The sequence below is a fragment of the Cavia porcellus genome, unplaced genomic scaffold (genome assembly GCF_034190915.1).
Source record: "Cavia porcellus strain 051 isolate PalLab524CR breed Dunkin Hartley unplaced genomic scaffold, mCavPor4.1 scaffold_31, whole genome shotgun sequence".
Lineage (NCBI taxonomy): Eukaryota > Metazoa > Chordata > Mammalia > Rodentia > Caviidae > Cavia > Cavia porcellus.
In genome coordinates this window covers 2,607,563-2,626,384 of record NW_026947514.1, presented here as the reverse complement: position 1 = coordinate 2,626,384, position 18,822 = coordinate 2,607,563, and the positions used below count along the sequence as shown (strand labels likewise).

Genomic DNA, 18,822 nt, shown 5'->3' with positions numbered 1-18,822 from the left:
GTTTGGGAGCAGGAATAATGTCTGGGTAGTTTATTACCTTCTTACTCCTTTGTTGTGTTTCTATTTTGCAGGGCCTTTTCTCTTGAGGTTTTCGTAGATTGAATGCATTTACTTGTTTATTCAACTGACGTTTTAAAATTTGGGCCTATTAAGATAAAAATCAGATAAGGGATGTGTTATAAATTCACAATGCTAAGAAAACAGGGAACAAAGCCTTTGCAGATTGATTGTGAGTTAGCCAATTTTTCTTTCAAGTGATTTTCTAGCTTAGAATTTTTCCAAATTGTAATAGTTATGGTAGACCCTCTTCATCCTTCTGATGTTAGGGAAATGAAGAAAAAAGTCAGGCGTGGCAGCACATGCCTGTACTCTCAACACCTGAGCTGCCAAGGAGGCCCTCCACGCGTTTGGGGCCACCAGACTGCACAGAGGGTTCCAGGCCAGTCTGGACTGCACAGCAAGGTCTTGTCCCAAAAACACAAAACAAAACAAAAAGAAAGAAGTGGCTATAGTAATGTGGGGACTTCCTTTGTTATGATTCATTTGGAGATCACCTCTAGTCAAGGTTCTTCATCTGAAATTAGTCAGGGAAAAGTGCTCTTTACTTGGAATCTGCCCCCACATGACCCAGCTGCCCCTTTCTGGATGTGCTCAATCCTAAAGGTTTTCCTTCAGATTTTGAAATTAAAATCAGATTTTGAAATTAAATTCTTAAAGCCTTACCAAGAAAATTAGACTAAATACCCTAAAGTCCTTATAAAAGATTTCCTTCTGAAAACCTGCAAAAATAGGAGATTTCTACACTGAATTTAAAAATATTTTCCATGTCTTAAATCTGGAATAGTGGGCTTTTATAGTTAGCTGTCATTGAGGGTGAACTCAGTGAGAACAGAGGTTTATCTTCTTTATAATTAACTGTCATTGAGTGTGAACTCAGTGAGAACAAAAGTTTATCCTCTTTATAGTTAACTGTCATTGGTTGTGAACTTGGTGAGAACAGGGGCTTATCCTCTTTATAGTTAACTGTCATTGAGTATGAACTCAGTGAGAACAGAAGTTTATCTTCTTTATAGTTAAATGTCATTGAGTGTGAACTTGGTGAGAACAGGGGTTTATCCTCTTTATAGTTAAATGTCATTGAGTGTGAACTCGGTGAGAACAGGGTTTATCTTCTTTATTTCCATGGCCTAAGCATCTCCCATACCTCAGCACAGAGGGAGTGTCTGGCAGGTGTGTGGAGAGCGAGGAGCGGAGAGGCTGTGGTAGGCAGAGGGACACAAGTGTGGGTGGGTAGATGAATGGGTAGACTTATGGATTAATTTCCTGTCCTTCGCTTGATAAAAACGCAGGCTCTCCACTCACTGCATTTTACAGAGCTTGTATTCAGCTTATATTTGCTGTGGTAGATAGCAGATATATAACTTCATTTTTGGTGAATCTCCTCCCTTCCAAGAAATCTGTGCCTTTTTGATGTTAATTCATTCCTATTCACCAAGTACATATTGAGTGCCTATGAAAGTAGGCCCTAATCTGGGTCCTGGGTGCCCAGCGTTGAACAAGCTGAGCCCTGCTGTCCTGGACTCAGCATCCCCTTGGTGAGAGACGGAAGGAAGGAGTGTGTGGATGTGACTCCTGCACACAGTGCCCTCATGAGGCCCAGAATGCCTTGAGGCTTGGGACTGTGGTGCCTTTGCGTTTGAAGCCCCACCCCTCGTACCGTCTCCACTGGGCTCTGCTTCTGCTGTCACAGCGCATGCTGAGTGTGCCTTGCCTCTTTCACACACGGCTAAGAGCTCAGGGCAGTGCCAGCGGAGGTCCAGGTTACTGCCTGTCTTCCTTTTCCTCTGCCAAGGAAGCTGCACACAGCTCCTTCTCCAGGCCATTTGCTCTGCTTCTGTGTTTTGCTCTCACCCTGCATTCCCGCCTTTTCTTACAAGAGCTAGTAAGCATGGCACGCAGTGTTCTTCTGCTGACACTGTAATGTCCCATTCCGCAGAAGCAAAATTCCATAGTGAGTGCACATATCCAGGGGCATTCAGACTGATCAAGCCAGCTCCCCTCACGAGGCCTATTAGATAATTGGGTATTCTAAAATATTAGCTCTTCTGTATGTGGGCTCCAGTAAAACATCTAGTTCAGAAAATATAGGAATTAATTGACCCACAAGAAAATTACAGATTAATTTGAGGATGATTAACACTTATCATATCGTTTTCCCTTCTGGGAAGATGGTTTCTCTCCCCATTTTTTATTAAAAGATTTTGTGGAACCAGGCATAGTGGTACATACCCGTCCCAGCACTTGGGAGGCTGAGGCAGGAGGATCATTGTGAGTCTGAGGCCAGCCTGGGTTACATAGTGATTCAAGGCCAGCCTGAACTACATGGGGAGACCCTGTCTCCAAAAAAAAACTGTGGTTTTCCTGTAAACCTCTACCTTTTCACTAAATTTATTCCTAAATATTTTATAGTTTTTGTCATTCTTGTGACTGGGTTTATATTTTTTTCATTTTCTGCTTTAAAATGGTTTTGTTAACTGAAAGGTGATTGTTTTTTAAATATTTTCTTACATCATCATCTTACCATATTTTTTATTGACTTTAATGATTCTTATACTAGAATCTGTCCAAATAGTCCTGTCATTGCTGATTAGCTCTTTTATCTTCCATCTGATATTTATACCAATATACATAAGTCACTCTTAACTTTATTATACTAGCCAGGGCCAATTAAACAGAGACAACAAGGGGAGAGCAGGCTTCCTGCTCGTTCTGTTTTAGAGAAGGGCTTTGGCATCACCGCCATAGTGTAAAGGAGGCTCTTCATTCTGAAGTCTCTAGCAGGTGGGTGATGGGTGTCCAGGCACCAAGCTGGCGCCCACCAGGTGGGCGGTGTGGACTGGGTGGTCTTGTGCCTGGGCATGGTGAATCTTGTTTTGTTTTGTTTTGGTGTTGGCATGGTGACTCTTACCAAGGCCGTGTGATTTTTCTCTTTAACATGTGAGGGTAGTATTAGAGTGCTGTGTTAATAGATTGTTTTGTTTTGTTTTGAACTCCCTTTGCATTGTTGCAGTGTATTATTATTTTTATATCATGCCTAGTTTCTTTACCAATTTTCATAATACTCTTTGCTTCTGTGTTTATTACACAAAGCTGAGTCTGGTTTCTTCCTTTCTGATACTTCCCTATCTCATCAAACGAGGATGTTCTGATGCTGGTGCTGTGCGGCCTTTCCCACATGCGGCCCCAATGGTTTCCGTACAGCTCCCTCACACAGCCACCTCATGATGAGGCTGGATGCGCCTCATAATAATATAATGTGGAGCAGACGGGCCAACGTTCCGCAGCACTCAGCTGGCCAGCGCTTGCCTCTGCCATGACAGCGGTTCCCCTGTCGTGGGCCTGTTAGAGTCGCCTCCACCCTGGAACCAGCACCTGGCGCTGTGCAGGGCTCTGTTAGCCTCTCCGTGTCTGCAGTAGTGTGTCTCCTTAGGAGTGTGTGCTCCCTTTGACTATTTTGTGTTCAGTGTCGTTCATCTCCACTCTTTACCCTTTTCCTCATGAATTAAGTCAGATACAGAATTCGCTTATTTTCAGATTGCTTTTTACTAATCAAAAGAATTAAAGCCATGTATTCCTCTGAGAATACCTTCAACTGTGCCTAGTTTTTTTTTAACTTGTCTTTAGAGTTTTATGGAGGCATAATTTACCTGCCCTGAAATTCACTCACTGTGAGTGGAAAATTCACTTGTGTTGAGCCACGCAGTATCACCAGCTCTAGTCCCGCCACATTTCCGCAGCTCAAAAGGTCTCTCTTGCTCACCTGCAGTTGTCCCCTGCTCCATCCCCAGCTGCAGGCAGCTGCTGGTCCACTTTCTGTCTCCAGATTTGAAACGGTACAGTACGAGGTCTTTTTTTTAGTGATCATTTCTGTTCACCAATTTTCAAAGTAATAACTCAGCATCCCCCCATGATAAGAGTTTTGTTTTGTTTTGACACATAATAGCTATAATATTTATGGGGTACAGTGTGATAATTGGTAAAGACAAATTAGTAAAGCCCAATAATTTGTACAATTACTCTGAATTAATATTTACAATAAAAATTAAAAATAAAATCAAGGTAGTTAGCATTTGTGTCTCCTACAACATTTACAATTTCTTTGTGTTCAGGAATCTTCAAACTCTTCTAGCTATTTTGAAATATATAGTTAATAAGTTGCTGTAAGTGCGTCACCCTCTCACCCAACCGGTCCTCTTGTCTAACTGTATCTTGGCACCTGTTACCCAGCCTCTCTGCGTCCCCTGCTGCCTCCTCTTCTCAGCCCCTTCTGACCTCCTGTGAGACTGGGTCTCTGAGTTTCCACATATTGGTGAAAACTTACAGCATTTGCCTTCCTGTGTTTGGTTTATTTCATTTAACATCCTCTAGTTCTATCCATGCTGCCCCGAAAAGCGGGATTTCGTTCTCGGTGTGGCTTGGTGATGCTCCTTTGTGTGTGTATCCTGTATCCGCTCATTTTCCAGGGTGTCGCAGTTGACTCCCTATCTTTGCTTTTTTCTTTTTTTTTTTTTTTTTTTTTTTGTATCTTTACTGGTATCAGGGATCGAACTCATGACCACAGGCTTGCAAGACAGGTGCTTATGCCACTGAGCTAAATCCCCAGCCCCCCATCTTTGCTTTTTAGCACGGGAGTGCAGATATTTCTTCAACATGCTGATTTCATTTCCTCTGGCTATCTACCCAGAAGCGGGACTGCTGGATCTTATGGTAGTTCTGCCTTTACTTTATTGGGGTACACACGTATTGTCTTCCATAATGGCTCTACCATGTATCCCTGCTGATTAGTGGTGGTTGCAATTTTCCATTTACTCACCAGTCATTTGTGTGTTTCACTTACGGAGCGTTTGTTCAGATTGTTTGTCCCATTTAAAAATCAGACCACTAAGGGAATTTTTTCCTCTGGAGTGTCTTATGTAGTCTGTGTATTAGTTCCTTTGTCAGAGGAATAGTTTGCAAACACCTTCCTCCATTCTATAAGTTGTTTCTTTTGCTGTGCAGAAACTTCTTAGTTTGATATAAACTCATTTGTCTGTTTTTGCTCTTATTGCCTTTGCTTGTGGGGTCTTTGCCAAAAATCCTTGCCCATACTAATGTTTCTTCTATCAGTTTCATGGTTTCAGTCTTACATTTAAGTGTATGGTCCATCATGAGTTGATTTTTATAGACGGTGAGAGACAGGGATCTGGTTTCATCCTTCTGCATGTGGATATCCCGTTTTCTCAGAACCTTTTCTGCACAGATTGTTATTTCCCTGGGGTATGACTTTGACATGTTTGTTGCTCTGATGTCTCTATACAGATATAGATATATAGATATAATTCTTTTGGTACCTAGAATTGAACTCGACCTTGCGCTTGCCAGGTGGGCACCATGCCACTGAGCTGTATCCCTGGTCCTCTGATCTATATTGTTCCCTTTCTCCTACCAGTTTCGAGTTTGGTTAGTTCTTGCTTTCCTAATCCCTCTAGTTACATCATTGTTTACTTGAAATCTTTCTCTTTTTTCTGTTGTTTGTGGTAATTTTTATTTGTTTCTGTGTATGTGTGAAGGCATTTATTGTAAAAACTCTCCTCGGTGCTACTTTTGCTGTAGCCCACAGGTTTTGGCATGCTGTGTTTCCGTTTTCATTTTCCCAGTACATTTTAATTGTTGTTGGTGATGATGGTGACTGACCAGTCATGTCAGATAATGTTACTTGGTTTCCTTGTGTTCATGTAGTTTCTGGAATTCCTCTTGCTGATTCCTGGTTTATTCCAGTGTGAGCAGAGAGAGTAGATGGTATGATACTGAGTGGTCCTGATTTATAAAGTGTGGGTTTGTCCTCACATGCTGCCTATCCCAGAGAATGTTGTATGCACTGAAGACAGAAATGTGGGTTCTACCACTGCCAGGGAAAGGCTTCTGTGAAGATCTTTAGGTCTGTGTGACCTGCAGCACAGTTCAAGTCTTTTATATTTTTACCGGTACCAGGGATCGAACTCACGATCTGATGTTTTATTGTTGGTTTGTATGTAGTATAACCTGTCTATGGGCAGAAGTGGGGTGTCGAAGCCCTTGTGTATTACTGTGTTAGAATCTGTCTGTCTCCCTTTAGACCTCATATTTTCTTATAGATTTCAATGTCTTGCTGTTGAGAGCATATGTATGTAAAATTGTTACTTCTTCTTACTGAATTGATTCCATCATTACTGAATGACTTGTTTCTCCCTTTTTTTTTTTTTACAGGTTTTGACTTAATATCTGTTTATCTGATACACGCAGAGCTACTCTTACTCAATTTGGTTTCCATTTGCACAGAGTATCTTCCCATCCCTTCACTTTCGGTCTGTGTATGTGTCTTTACCAGTGAAGTGAGTTTCTTGTGAAGCCTTTTTAAAAAAATCCATCCAGGTGGGTGTGGCGGTACACTCCTGTAATCCCATCACTCGGGAGGCTGAGGCAGGAGGATCGCCCTGAGTTTAAGGCCAGACTGGGCTACATAGTGAGTTCAAGGCCAGCCTGAATTACATAGTGAGACCTGTCTCAAAAAGTCTATTCAACTGTAGAGTTAATAGGTAAGAATATACCCCTGTCATTCTGTTGACTATTTTCATAGATCATTTGTTCCTTTCTTCTCATTGTTGACCTTTGTGGTTTCATGATTTTCTGTATTGATACCCAGTCAGAGGCATTTGGGTGCTTTTTTTTTTTTTTTTTTTTTTTTTTTTGGTGTAATGAATAATGCTGTGAATGTCCACAAATAAGTCTTAATGGGAACATACATTTTAATTTCTCTTGGGTATATACCTAAGAATGGAAGTTCTATTTGTGTGTCTTTTCAAGAAATTTCCAAACTGGAGCTGGGGATTTAGCTCGGCGGCATAAGTGCCTGCCTTACAAGCACATACTTGTGAGTTCAATCCCTGGTACCGATTAAAAAAAAAGAAAAGAAAAGAAATTTCCAAACTGTTTCCCAAAGAGGTTACACTGTTTTACATTGCCATGTGTGAGGTCCCAGTGTGTCTGCATTCTTTTTTTTTGTCTTTTTCATTTTTATCGGTACCAGGGATCGAACTCATGACCGCCTGCTTGCAAGGCAGGTGCTTATGCCGCTGAGCTAAATCCCCAGCCCCCTGTGTCTGCATTCTTGCCAGTACTTATTATTGTCTATCTTTTTTGTGGGTGTGCAGTGGCGTCTCACTGTGGTTTTAATTTGTATTTCTGGGGCTGGGGATTTAGCTCAGCGGCATAAGCGCCTGCCTTCCAAGAGTGCAGTTGTGAGTTCAATTCCCAGTACCAATTTAAAAAAAAAAAATTGTATTTCCCTAATGATTTGATATATTAAGCATCTTTTCAAGAGCCTATTGGCAATTTGCATATCATCTTTAATGAAATATCCATTCAAATCTTTTTAAGTTGTTTTCTTATTATTAAATTATAACAGTTCTTTATACATATAAATTTATGATTGAATTGTAACATACACACACACACACACTTATATTTAGACCCAACACTGACTTCTTACATCAGCTGACTTGGTTGTGCTGCCCAGAACCCCGCTAGTCCCTGCAGCTCCTGGATTCCTTCTGGCTGGAGCACAGCAGAGGTGGTGCTGGGACCTCAGGAGACAGTGCCCTCAGCGAGGGTCACAGGGCACTGGTTGCTACTGGACTGGACTGTCGAGGTCGCTCCCGGCCGGCAGGAAAGACACACGACAAAGTCTGGCGGTGTGCAATCTTGCCTTTATTTATCTCCGCGTGGGCCCCGCGAGGCCTCCTCTCTGCCACCAGCCCTTTCTCGCCGGTGGACTTTCTCTATCTCTCTCTGTGGTTTTTCTCTGTGCTTCTCCCTCGTGGCGGGAGAGGCATTTACTTTTATAGGGTAACAGTGGCCAATCAGTTCAAAGCGCGCGATGCGGGCTGATTGGCTAACATCAGCTGTTGCTAGGCAGACTATCTTACAGAACGGGTTGTTTAAGTCGCCAGCGCAATCAGGGGGCAGGAAGCAGGCGCCAACTTGACTCACTCGATGGGAGGGGCAATCTAGCTCAGGCTCCGCTCCCACCCACAGGCCCTACGTCCGCCAAGTAAGGCGACCGGTGTCGGCGGCTCCCAACATCTCCCCCTATTTTATTTACTTTGAATGAATGTATGCATCGCAGCCCGCCCTGGATCGAGTGTAGAGGCTTATGCCCTGTGTTGAGGCCCACCGTAGGCCCTTGGCTTGGACCCTGGTCGGCCGCCCCCGGGTCCGCCAAGGCCTTGAGACCCTCGTCCTTTTTTTAGGGCCAGGAGTGAACTGGACGGAACCTGGATGTACATAGGCATGCACTCATGCCCCTCCGTGTGATCCCCTCGGAGAGGCATCTAGATCTGGGCAGATTCTAGTAATCCAGCGGCTTTTGTGCGCCATGGGGTAGGGCCTGGCTTAGGTCGAGTCGTGTTGGGGAGGCACGCTCTTACCCGTCATTGACTCATCTACCCTGCTGTGTAGTGTCAATAGGGAAGGAGTGCGGAAGACCCGCCACACCTAGACCCAGTCGTAGGCCAGTCGAGCGAGCCATGTGTAGGCCTGGGGGTCATTGTGCCCATCACGGGCTGCTGCCAGGGCCGCATGGGCAACCAGGCGTACTTGATGCCGGGCCGCCGCAAGGCGCCCATTAATAAATGATGTAACCCATCGGAGCAAGAATGGTCCTACAAGTAAGAGCAGAAGCAAGGAGCACAGGGGACCTAACAATGGTAAAACATAGGGGAGCAAGCCATTTCAGGCTCCCCAAAAAGGGATTGTCCTGCAGTTCTTTTAGGGCTCATCTTGTTGTTGGGTCTGCGGTTGGCCTCTGGTTCTCGTCCCGATTCCTGCAGAAAAACACAAACCGCGCCTCGGTTCCAGCTAACCACCGGATCCGGGCCCATCCATTGTCATGCCATAGATAACCGCGCCTTTGGAGGCAGGCCTTGGCTTACTCCCCCTTTTTGTTTTTTATTTTTTATTTTTTTTTATTTTTGGTCTTTTTTGTTTTTTGTTTTTTTTTTTTTTTTTTTTTTTTTTTATCGGTGCCAGGGATCGAACTCGCAATTGCCTGCTTACAAGGCAGGCGCTTATGCCGCTAAGCTAAATCCCCAGCCCCCGTTTTCTCAACCGGCGTTTTTTTTAGCCTGCTCGGCAGAGTAGCCGCCCATGAAAATACCGTCCGCCCCGCAGCGCAACGTCATAGGACGGCGGTCGCGACAGAGTGGAACGGGGCGTCACTTCCTGTGCCGGCTGAGAGAAGGGAGGGTTCCCTGTAGCGGCCTCTCGGCGGGGAGCCGCTTCTGGAGAAGAGCTCCAGGGCGGAGTGGATGGCTCTCTATCTCCTCCCCACCAGAGAGCGCTCGGGGGCCCTTTTTCCTCTCTCTGCTTTTTTCGAGCGGCGCACGCACACAATTTGCGGCGCAACTCGGCATAGGAGTCAAGGCACGCATGTATCATTTCCCACAGGGGGCGAATAGCCGGCGAAATATCCCCTTCCAATTCCGCCAAGGCGAGGTCCCCGCCTAACTTCTCCCATGACGGCAGGTTTAAATGCCCCGTGGGTAAAAACCAGGGAGCCACCCTATCTATCTCTGGTATGAATAGTTTTAGTGTTTTTTGACCTACCCTGAGGTCTCTAGCTTTTAAAAGCTTTTTAAGGGCCTTTACCAAGGGTCGCGCCTCCGCGCTCGGTAAATTATCCATCCTCAACCTCTAAGGGCTGTAACTCACCGCGTGTGACTTAAAGAACCCGTCACCTACGCGTGAGCCTGAGGGGAGTCTAAAAGCCCTGTAGGTGCGCGCCACCCAGAGCCCAGGCTTATCCCCAACTCACCTGTCCGGCAGCACCACGCTGGAGCGTTGCACACCACCGCCGTGTCTCGGGGTTGATCAGTCCCCGTGCGGGTCACCAAATGTCGAGGTCGCTCCCGGCCGGCAGAAAAGACACACGACAAAGTCTGGCGGTGTGCAATCTTGCCTTTATTTATCTCCGCGTGGGCCCCGCGAGGCCTCCTCTCTGCCACCAGCCCTTTCTCGCCGGTGGACTTTCTCTATCTCTCTCTGTGGTTTTTCTCTGTGCTTCTCCCTCGTGGCGGGAGAGGCATTTACTTTTATAGGGTAACAGTGGCCAATCAGTTCAAAGCGCGCGATGCGGGCTGATTGGCTAACATCAGCTGTTGCTAGGCAGACTATCTTACAGAGCGGGTTGTTTAAGTCGCCAGCGCAATCAGGGGGCAAGAAGCAGGCGCCAACTTGACTCACTCGATGGGAGGGGCAATCTAGCTCAGGCTCCGCTCCCACCCACAGGCCCTACGTCCGCCAAGTAAGGCGACCGGTGTCGGCGGCTCCCAACACTGGACTTTACTTTCAAGTGCTTTCCATGAAGAAAGTTGGAACCCAGAGCTGCTTGCATCATGCATTCCTATTGATGCATGCAATTCATCTTTAAAGTTAGTGTCTTCACCTGTTTCATGGGTTTTCATAGTTGTCTGTCTGTCCTGCAGTGAAAATGGTGCCTCCCGGCACCAGTGTGTATGTGTCTGTATATTCACCCTACTGAAACGGCTCCTGACAGACAGCAGCACTGACAGCGTTACAAGCAGGCGGCACAGTCAGTTGGCTTGACGTGTGGCACAGTGAACTGTTGGCATTTTAATTGGGATCCTATTAGATTTTAACATAGCCAAGGGTGGGCATCTTCTGATGTTTGCATTGTCTTTCTTAGGAGTATGTGCGTCTTTGTTTTCCAGGATCCCTGTTTGTATCCTTTAGGAGTGTTTTTCAGTTTCCTGCATGTGGTCTTCACTCATTTCTTATGAAGTGAATCCCTGAATGACCCATTAGTGGTGCTATTTTAATGGGATCTTCCCTGCTGTGTGTTTTCTAAATAATTGTTGTTTCTGTGAAAGCTATTGATTTTTGACTCTCGCTTTCATATCATGTGCTTTTGATAAATTTTCTTATTGTTTCCAGTAACGTTCTTTTGGGCATCTAATTGAGTCATCTGTACATAAAAATGACTCCACAATTTTATGGCATTGGGGATTAAGCCCAAGGGTACTCTACTTCCGCAGCCAGACACACTCAGTCTCGTGATCCTCCTGTCTCGGCCTTCCTCGGAGCTGGAACAGCAGGAGTGCACAGTTTCACCTTTGCTTCTCACTCTTTTGGCTCTCCTGTGTCTCTCCGGAGTCCCCTGGGAAGTGTTACATAGTTGAGGTGAGAGCTCGCACACTGGTCTTGCTCCTGACCTTAGGAACTGAGAGCGTGGATTACTGGTTCTTCTTTGGTGCTGCGGGTGCCTGGATGTCAGCCATTACACACGGTGCTCAGCTGTCATTGTTCACATCTTTGCACCTTCCCTCAAGTCAGGTTCAAGAACAAGAAATGGATCAGAGTGGAAGCTTTCAAGAAATCTTTCTAGATCCGATATGCATGCCTTCCAGGGAAGCAGTGCACATTTTCCTGCGTGGGGACATATCCACCCCAATGCACCCTTCTAGTCCTGGCCATTGAAAAGCTGTAGTCATCTGCCAAGTGGAAAGCAGTGCAGTACTTCATATTTATAGAACAGGTTGCATGTGGTCTTCAGACCTGTTCATTGGAAGATTTTTCTGAATCAGCCCCTTAATTTGGCATTTTTTTGCCCTGGAAGACAGAAATGTTAAGTGAAAAGTCCAGTTTTTTTTAAGTGACTTGTGGAAGGAGTAAATTAATCATGATCGTGTCTCTTAAGACTCTTGGTTTTAGAAACAAAAGAAAGGGAATAGGAGCTGGGGATTTAGCTCAGTGGCATAAGCACCTGCCTTGCAAGCAGGCAGTCGTGAGTTCGATCCCTGGTACCAATAAAAAAAAAACAAAAAAAAAAGGAAGAGGCCAAAGTTATAATGGAACAGTATAGGCCCTAACTATCAGTTAACTGAAGCCCTTGGCACAGGGCAGTTACAAAGTTTTAGGCCTTTTGTGCATTTATTGTTCCAGTTGAATTTTCTTAGACTTGACTTGAATGGTAGTTAAATGTTTTGTGTATCTTTTCTTCCTTTTGTGAAAATGCAGTACTTCACCCTCATTTCAAAGCTGTTTGTTTTTTGGTGCAGTTGAAAATTTGGCCATAAATTTGTTTTTAATCACTTAAAATGAATTTTGTGTATATTTACAGCAAGTTTTGCTCTTGGTTGAAGAATAATGAAATCAGAGTGTGTGAAAGTTGCCAGGGTGCCTGCGCTCCTTCAGTGTGCAGAGAGAGAGCAGGACGGGACCTGCTGCACCGAGTCTTGGCCTCTGTGGCCCAAGCCTTTCTGCTGTCTGCTGTTTTCACCTGTGCCCTCTCCTGATCACCTACCGCCCCTAGGCGTGGTGAGGCCACTGCGTTCATGGCTGCCTTCAGAGGTGCATGGCGCTGTGTCTAGGAGCAGTGGAGCTGGCGCCTGGCTCACGGGCTGGGTCCGCAGCTGGCCCAGGCCTGCCTTACAGGGTGCCTCCCTTCCACATCCTCTGCCATAAACATCCTGTGAGTACCCCGGGGTCAGCCTCAGCCCTCGCTGGGTAGCATCAGGGTAATCTCACATTTCACAAACGTGTTTGGCTTAGGCCTTGAGCACCCTTCACGTGATTTCCCCAGCACCTCAAATGCCTTTTCCTCCGTACATGTACACACGCAAGCAGCCACTCCTGCTACGCAGCTCGCCTCTGCCTGGTCCCTTCAGCTGCAGACCTGGCTCCCCTCTGCGCTGGGCCCTCCCCATATGCCACTGTGTTCTGCTGCCACTGCCACCCAGGTGTCTCTCGAGCTGCTCTGGCTCAGCCTTCCTTGTCTGCTCTTTCAATTTTGGTAATACACTCATGGCATACTTTTCTCCTTCAGCCACTTTACACTGACTGCCCTGTGTACCTGTTGCTTCCAGCTGTGTCCCAGTAGAATCTGCTGCCCTGTGCAGCAGCAGGTCTTCTTCTTCCCTGGCCTCTCCAGGCGGACAGTCATGTCCAGCCTTGCGGGTTGCCTGGGCTGTGTAAAATGAAGAAGAATTTAATGTACTTAAGTAACAAAACTTCCCTTTTTTTAGAAACTGGGGAACCAGCACACAAGGCTTTCACACTGAGGTACATTCCCCAGCTCTTTTTATGTTGAGAGTCTTGCTAAATTGTTAGTTTGCCTGGGCTGGGCTTGAACTTGAGAGCCTCAGCTGCTACACCCTTCTTGAATATTCTCTTTCCTCTATTTGCTATTATGTAACCAAAAAAAAAAAAAAAAGAGCAGACAGCCTGTGGGTCACACTTGCCTACTAGAGTTTGACAATTCCAGGGGTCTCAAGGAAGTGGAGTCCACCAGTACTTCCCTCTTGGGCTGGCTCAGTTTGCTTACATGACATTCTCAAGACCCACCCTTGTCCCAATGTGTGCCACAGTCTTGCTCCTTCATAAATTCCCCCTAAGCCTGTCACAAGAGTGCACTTTTTGTATTCTTCCACCCCTCTTTGGAAGGGGACACTTGGCTACAGAGCGCACAGATACATCATCCACTCAGCACACACGCCACTGCCCAAAGCATCGCAAAGGGCAGGCTGCTCCGGGTGTGCATCCCAGCCTGGCACCTGCCGAGGGGCCAGACACGAACGTCGTGCTTGCTAGAGGAATGAAAAGCCTCCGGGACCTCCACCTGTCGTGTGCCAGCTGTGTCTCCCCACTTGGGTACTTCTTGGAAAATGAGATGTATTACTCAGGTGACCGAGCTGCATAGGGTTGGTGAGGATGTAGGCAGGTGAAACAGAACGGTTGGCACGGAAACTCCTGGATGCTTTGTGTGCGGATGGCCTCCATGCTAGGACCAGACAGGGGTGAGACACTCGCCTTGGTCTGGAAGGTTTCACAGCGCAGCTGCAGCACAGATAAGAGTGAGCCCGGGTCTTAGCCCGGGACCAGGGAAGGTTTCCCTTCGTCTGTTCCCGTGGATCCACTTGACTTTGCTTTTTAATCACTCCCAGGACTTGCTCAAATCAACAGGGCCACCAAGGCCTGTCCCTTTGTCCTTGCTGTTGGCAAGCAGACCCTCCCTGGCAGTCTCTGCACACCGCTGAGTGTTAGGTACCTTTGATCTGCCTAAGGAAAAAGTCTATTTTAAACCACAAGTGAAGCCAGTTTTTTAAGGTTAGATTCTTACTCAACAAAACACATCGCTCAGACCCACATAGTTCTCAGTGTTTTTGAAAACAGGGCTGGCCAGCCCGGGGTCAGCAGACCACGGGTCTAGTGCCATCAGTGTCTAAGTTCAAAACTCCAACTGTCTTGCTCATTGCTGTCACACTTCTTTACCAAAATACAAGCGTATTTTAATTTGCCTGTGAACTTGCTGAGGGAGAAAAAACATTTAGCTCAAATTAGAAATGAATTTTTAAATTTTAATTTAGAAATACTGCCTCAAAATACAATCAGTGGGACGTATTTAGAGGCAGTTTGCTTTCAGTGGAGAACAGCAATAGAGGAAGCAGAGGAGACAGGTGATTCCTTCCGGTCCAAGCCTGCTGTCCTCCCATGTTCCCTGGGAGATGCAGGTGAGCCCATATGTGCTTTCCCGGGGAAGGCAGCACTGTGAGCTGTGGAGGTAGGGACAGGGGACAGACTAGATGGGCATCTGAGGACACTCACTCTGAAGCGGGCACAGGGCAGAGTACGTGTGAGGGCCGTGGGAAGTGCCCCTCTGCAGAGGCTTCCATGACACCTCCCTCTTGGTCACATGCTCCAGGGAAGCAGGTGAAAAGCATGGTTTTAAAAGGGCTTTAAAAACCAGATCAGCTAGGCGTGGTGGTGGTGCGTACCTGTAATCTCACCACATGGGAGGCTGAGGCAGGCAGATCACTGTGAGTTCGAGGCCAGCATCAATTACAAAGCCAGACAGAACAAATACAGCCAGATGGGCTGCTATTGTGCCCTTCCTTCACTCACTTGTTTGCTGCATGTGGATAGAGCACTTCCCAGTGCCAGGCACCACAGGAGCTCTTGTCTGCACTCTTGCTGAGCTGACAAGGAGGGCTTAGCCTGGTGTCGGCCCTTAATTCCTGTCCCGTATCCCCGCCCTGCAGAGGGATCGCTTCAGCATGCTGTTGGAGGGCAGCAGGGCTCCCCCGATGCCATGCGTCACTCCACATGTGGCCTCTGCTGCTCTGCTGGCTGGAGCTCCATTTAGTGGTGTCCTCTCCTGCATGTTCCACAGAGGACACGTGTCCAAGAGTCCAGTGTCACCTCTTTGGGTGAGGAGACAGCCAGCTGGGCCACTCAGCCAGCCTCTTCTCACCCAGCTGCTGACAAAGCCCATCCCAGTGCAGGTTTGTGGTAGCACTAGAAGCCACTGGGTCATCTTTGTAAAGCATTCTTTTCAATAGGACAGAAGGTCTGCTGCAGAGGCCAGCTGAGCCATGATCACCCAAGGCTGGTGGAGACTCCAGGCACAGGTGGGGAATACACCAGGAAAAGTGTAGGCACCTCAGACTGAATCTTTGGGACAGGGCATCAACACCCTAAATTCTCAAGGCCTGATTTCAACTCACTTTTATGTTTTGGCATGCATGACCTCATTTACCCACCACAGTAAATCTTCTGTTTCAGATTTTCTTGGTTCCATGATAGCCCTTTCCCTGTTCTTAGCTTTCACCTAAGAAGCAGTATTTATTAGGAGATTTTTCACACTGTAACTAAGTCAATCTGTATTCCTTTTTTTTTTAAAGTTACTTTTAAATCTCATGAAAGAAATTCAGGATTTTGGAAGTGTTAAAAAATATAGGGAAATTACTAAAAAAACAATCACCTGTAACCGTATCACCCAATAGTGACTATTGTTGGTAGTTTAAGATTGATTCTTTTTCTGATCAACTTGCTAAAAATTCTATATTGACTTTTTTACTTACATTTCCATTTTTATAAAATTTCATGGAAGAGTAATCCCCTTTGACAATTAGGTGTGTTTTAGAACCTGAAATGTTTTAGAACCATAAATAAAATATGATGTTCTCAAAAGAATGAAATAATTAGAAAAATAAAATACTTAGAGAAATAAGCTTACCAAGAAGTTGAAAGGCATGTACACTGGAAACTACAAACTGTTCCTGAGAGAAATTAAGAAAGACACCAGTCTGCATTCATAGCCTGGAAGACCATGTTGTTAGATGTCAGCACCACCCAGGTGATCTGCAGAGTCACTGTGTTCAGAATCCCAGTGATTTTTTTCTAGAAATAGAAAAATCCTAAAATTCATAGGGAGTCCCAAGGAACACACACACACACACACACACACACACACACACGGGGAGAACACAAGTAGAGAACTCATATTTTTTTGGTCTTAAAATTTATAGTAAAGCTGCACTAACCAAGGAAAGTGTGACGTTGGACTTTGACCATGTAGAGCATCATGGAGACACCAGGCTTTCAGACCATAGGCAGGAGTGAGAGCCCTAACAGAAAGGCCTGTGTTCAAGGGCCAGGGATGTAGCTCAATAGCATAGTCTCCTCCCTGGCAAGTGCAAGGTCCTGAGTTTGAGTCCTGGTACAAAAATACATAAGTAAATTCCTGTGTCTATGCAGTAAGACCAGCCTACAGGCAGTACAGGAAACCCAAATAGTTCCATGTAAAAGAATTGAACCTTTACATTATGTATAAAATGAGACTCAAAATCAGATTCTTTTTTTTTTTTTTTTAATCAGTACCAGGGATCGAACTCACGACTGCCTGCTTGCAAGGCAGGCGCTTATGCCGCTGAGCTAAATCCCCAGCCTCCTAGATCAGATTCTTAAACATTAAATTAAAACTGGCTGAGTGTGATGGCACATGCCTGCAATCCCAGAATCCCAGCTCTGTGGGAGGCTGAGACAGGAGGGTCGCTGCTAGTTCAAGGCCAACCTGGGCTGCAGAGTGAGTTGTACTGAACCACACAGCAGATCTTGCCTCAAAATAAGTAAAATAAATAATTGTAGAAGAGATTTAGAAAAATTTTTTAAATTCACAAGGGTGGCATATGGTGTGAAGGCCCTAGGGTTACTACATAGTAACCCCCCAAAAAAGGGTAAACCAAAAAAATCTTAAAATATGGCATGAAAAACTGTGACATCAGATTTGGCAATAATTTCTTGTATGTGACACCAAAAGCCCAAGCAACAAAAATAATAGATAAATTGTACTAAATCAAGATATAAAATTTTGTATCCTAAAAGGGCACAGCCAACAAAAAGTCACAGGATGGAGTACAATTTGCACATCACATGCCTGATAAAAGATTAATATCCAGGCTGTATTTTTTAAAAACTGCCAGAATTCAGCAGTAAAAAAATCTTGATTTAAAAAATGTCTAAGTTACTAAAACACACATTTCTGCAGAGATGATAGACAGCTAATAAGCCCATACAGAGAAGCCAACATTACTAATTAGGGAAATGCAAACCCAAGTTACAATGAAGTAGTTCACACATTTGTTAGGAAGGTTGTTATAAGGAGAAGGAAGCCAGGCCCCAGGTGGTGCATTCCTGTAATCCCAGAACTCAGGAGGCCGAGGCAGGAGGATCCTTACAAGTTAGAGACCAGCCTGGGCTACACAGTGAGCCTAAGGCCAGCCTGAACTGCAAAGCGAGACCCTGCCTCAAAAAGACAAAAAAAGAAAAGAAAAGAAAAAGGAAGTAACAAGTATTGTTGGGGGTGTGCCTTGGAACTCTGTGCACTCTTGGGGAGGTATAAAATGGTAAAACCACTGTGGAAAACAGTGTGACAGTTTTTTTTAAGAATTAAAAATGGAATTACCATATGACCCAGCAATTCCACTAAGGTTACATACTCAAAAGAATTGAAAGCAGGGAATAGACAAAAGATTTGGAAGCGGGGACACGAATGGACTTAATGCCACGGAGCAGGACACCTAAAAATGGTTATAAAGATAAATTTTATGTCATATTTTAGCATAATTTAAATTTCAGGGTTTGGTTTGTGGGGTAAATATGGCACTGGGATTATAGAAATGCACCACTACACCCGGCTTCATTTTGCAGAAATGTGTATTTTATTAATTAGACTTTTTTTTTTGTCTTTTTTTTTTTTTTTTTTTTGTCTTTTTCGTTTTTATCGGTACCAGGGATCGAACTCACGACTGCCTGCTTGCAAGGCAGGCGCTTATGCCACTGAGCTAAATCCCCAGCCCCAAATTAGACATTTTTTAAATCAGTACCATCAAACACAAGAATATTCTACCACTGAGCATGATCCCCAGCCTTTGTACTATAAGAGAGTGTCTCTGCATTGCCCAGACTGGCCTCAAACTTGAGATCCTCCTGTCCCACAGGTGCCTGCATAAAATAAACATTTTTTTTGAAGTGATGTTCATTTGTGACTATTACATTTCCAGAAGTAAAATTGCCACACTCTTTTTTTTTTTTTTTTTTTGTCCTTTTGAGACAGGGTCTCACTCTGCAGTTCTGGCTGGCCTTGAGCTCACTGTGTAGCCCAGGCTGGTCTCCTGCCTCAGCCTCCCGAGTGCTGAGATTACAAGTGTGCATTACCACATCCAGTTTAGACACAGAATCTTGACTCCTACTGCCAGATGACTGTGGAGGACTCCAAGCAATGGCAGTTTTGTTGTCAAAACTCCATCATATCCTCAACCTGAATTGACTTTCACTTAAAAATTATTGCTGATCTGATCAATAAAAAATATTTTTCCATGTGCTTATTGAGCATTTATAGTTCTTTCATGAATCATTTAGACACTGAAAGCTTAATGTTTTTCTAGTCAG

At 45.1% G+C, this 18,822-nt stretch overlaps 1 protein-coding gene and 1 long non-coding RNA gene across 16 annotated transcripts in view; one reads left to right on the top strand and one right to left on the bottom strand.

Annotated features, from left to right (window-relative positions):
* The window catches only part of Ppp2r5c (protein phosphatase 2 regulatory subunit B'gamma), a 129,547-nt gene that overhangs the window by 28,956 nt on the left and 81,769 nt on the right, over positions 1–18,822 (top strand). The window lies entirely within an intron of this gene.
* Positions 7,765–18,822, bottom strand: part of LOC106026049 (uncharacterized) — a 14,314-nt gene continuing 3,256 nt past the window's right edge. For 3 of the 4 annotated variants that reach the window (XR_002789573.2, XR_002789574.2, XR_001199669.3), the window contains 3 exons: positions 16,109–16,272; positions 12,947–13,060; positions 7,765–11,703 (listed from right to left, as the gene is read on the bottom strand). This is a non-coding gene — a long non-coding RNA (uncharacterized LOC106026049). The remainder of the gene's footprint in view (positions 11,704–12,946; positions 13,061–16,108; positions 16,273–18,822) is intronic. The other variant, XR_010044789.1, reaches the window with a different exon arrangement.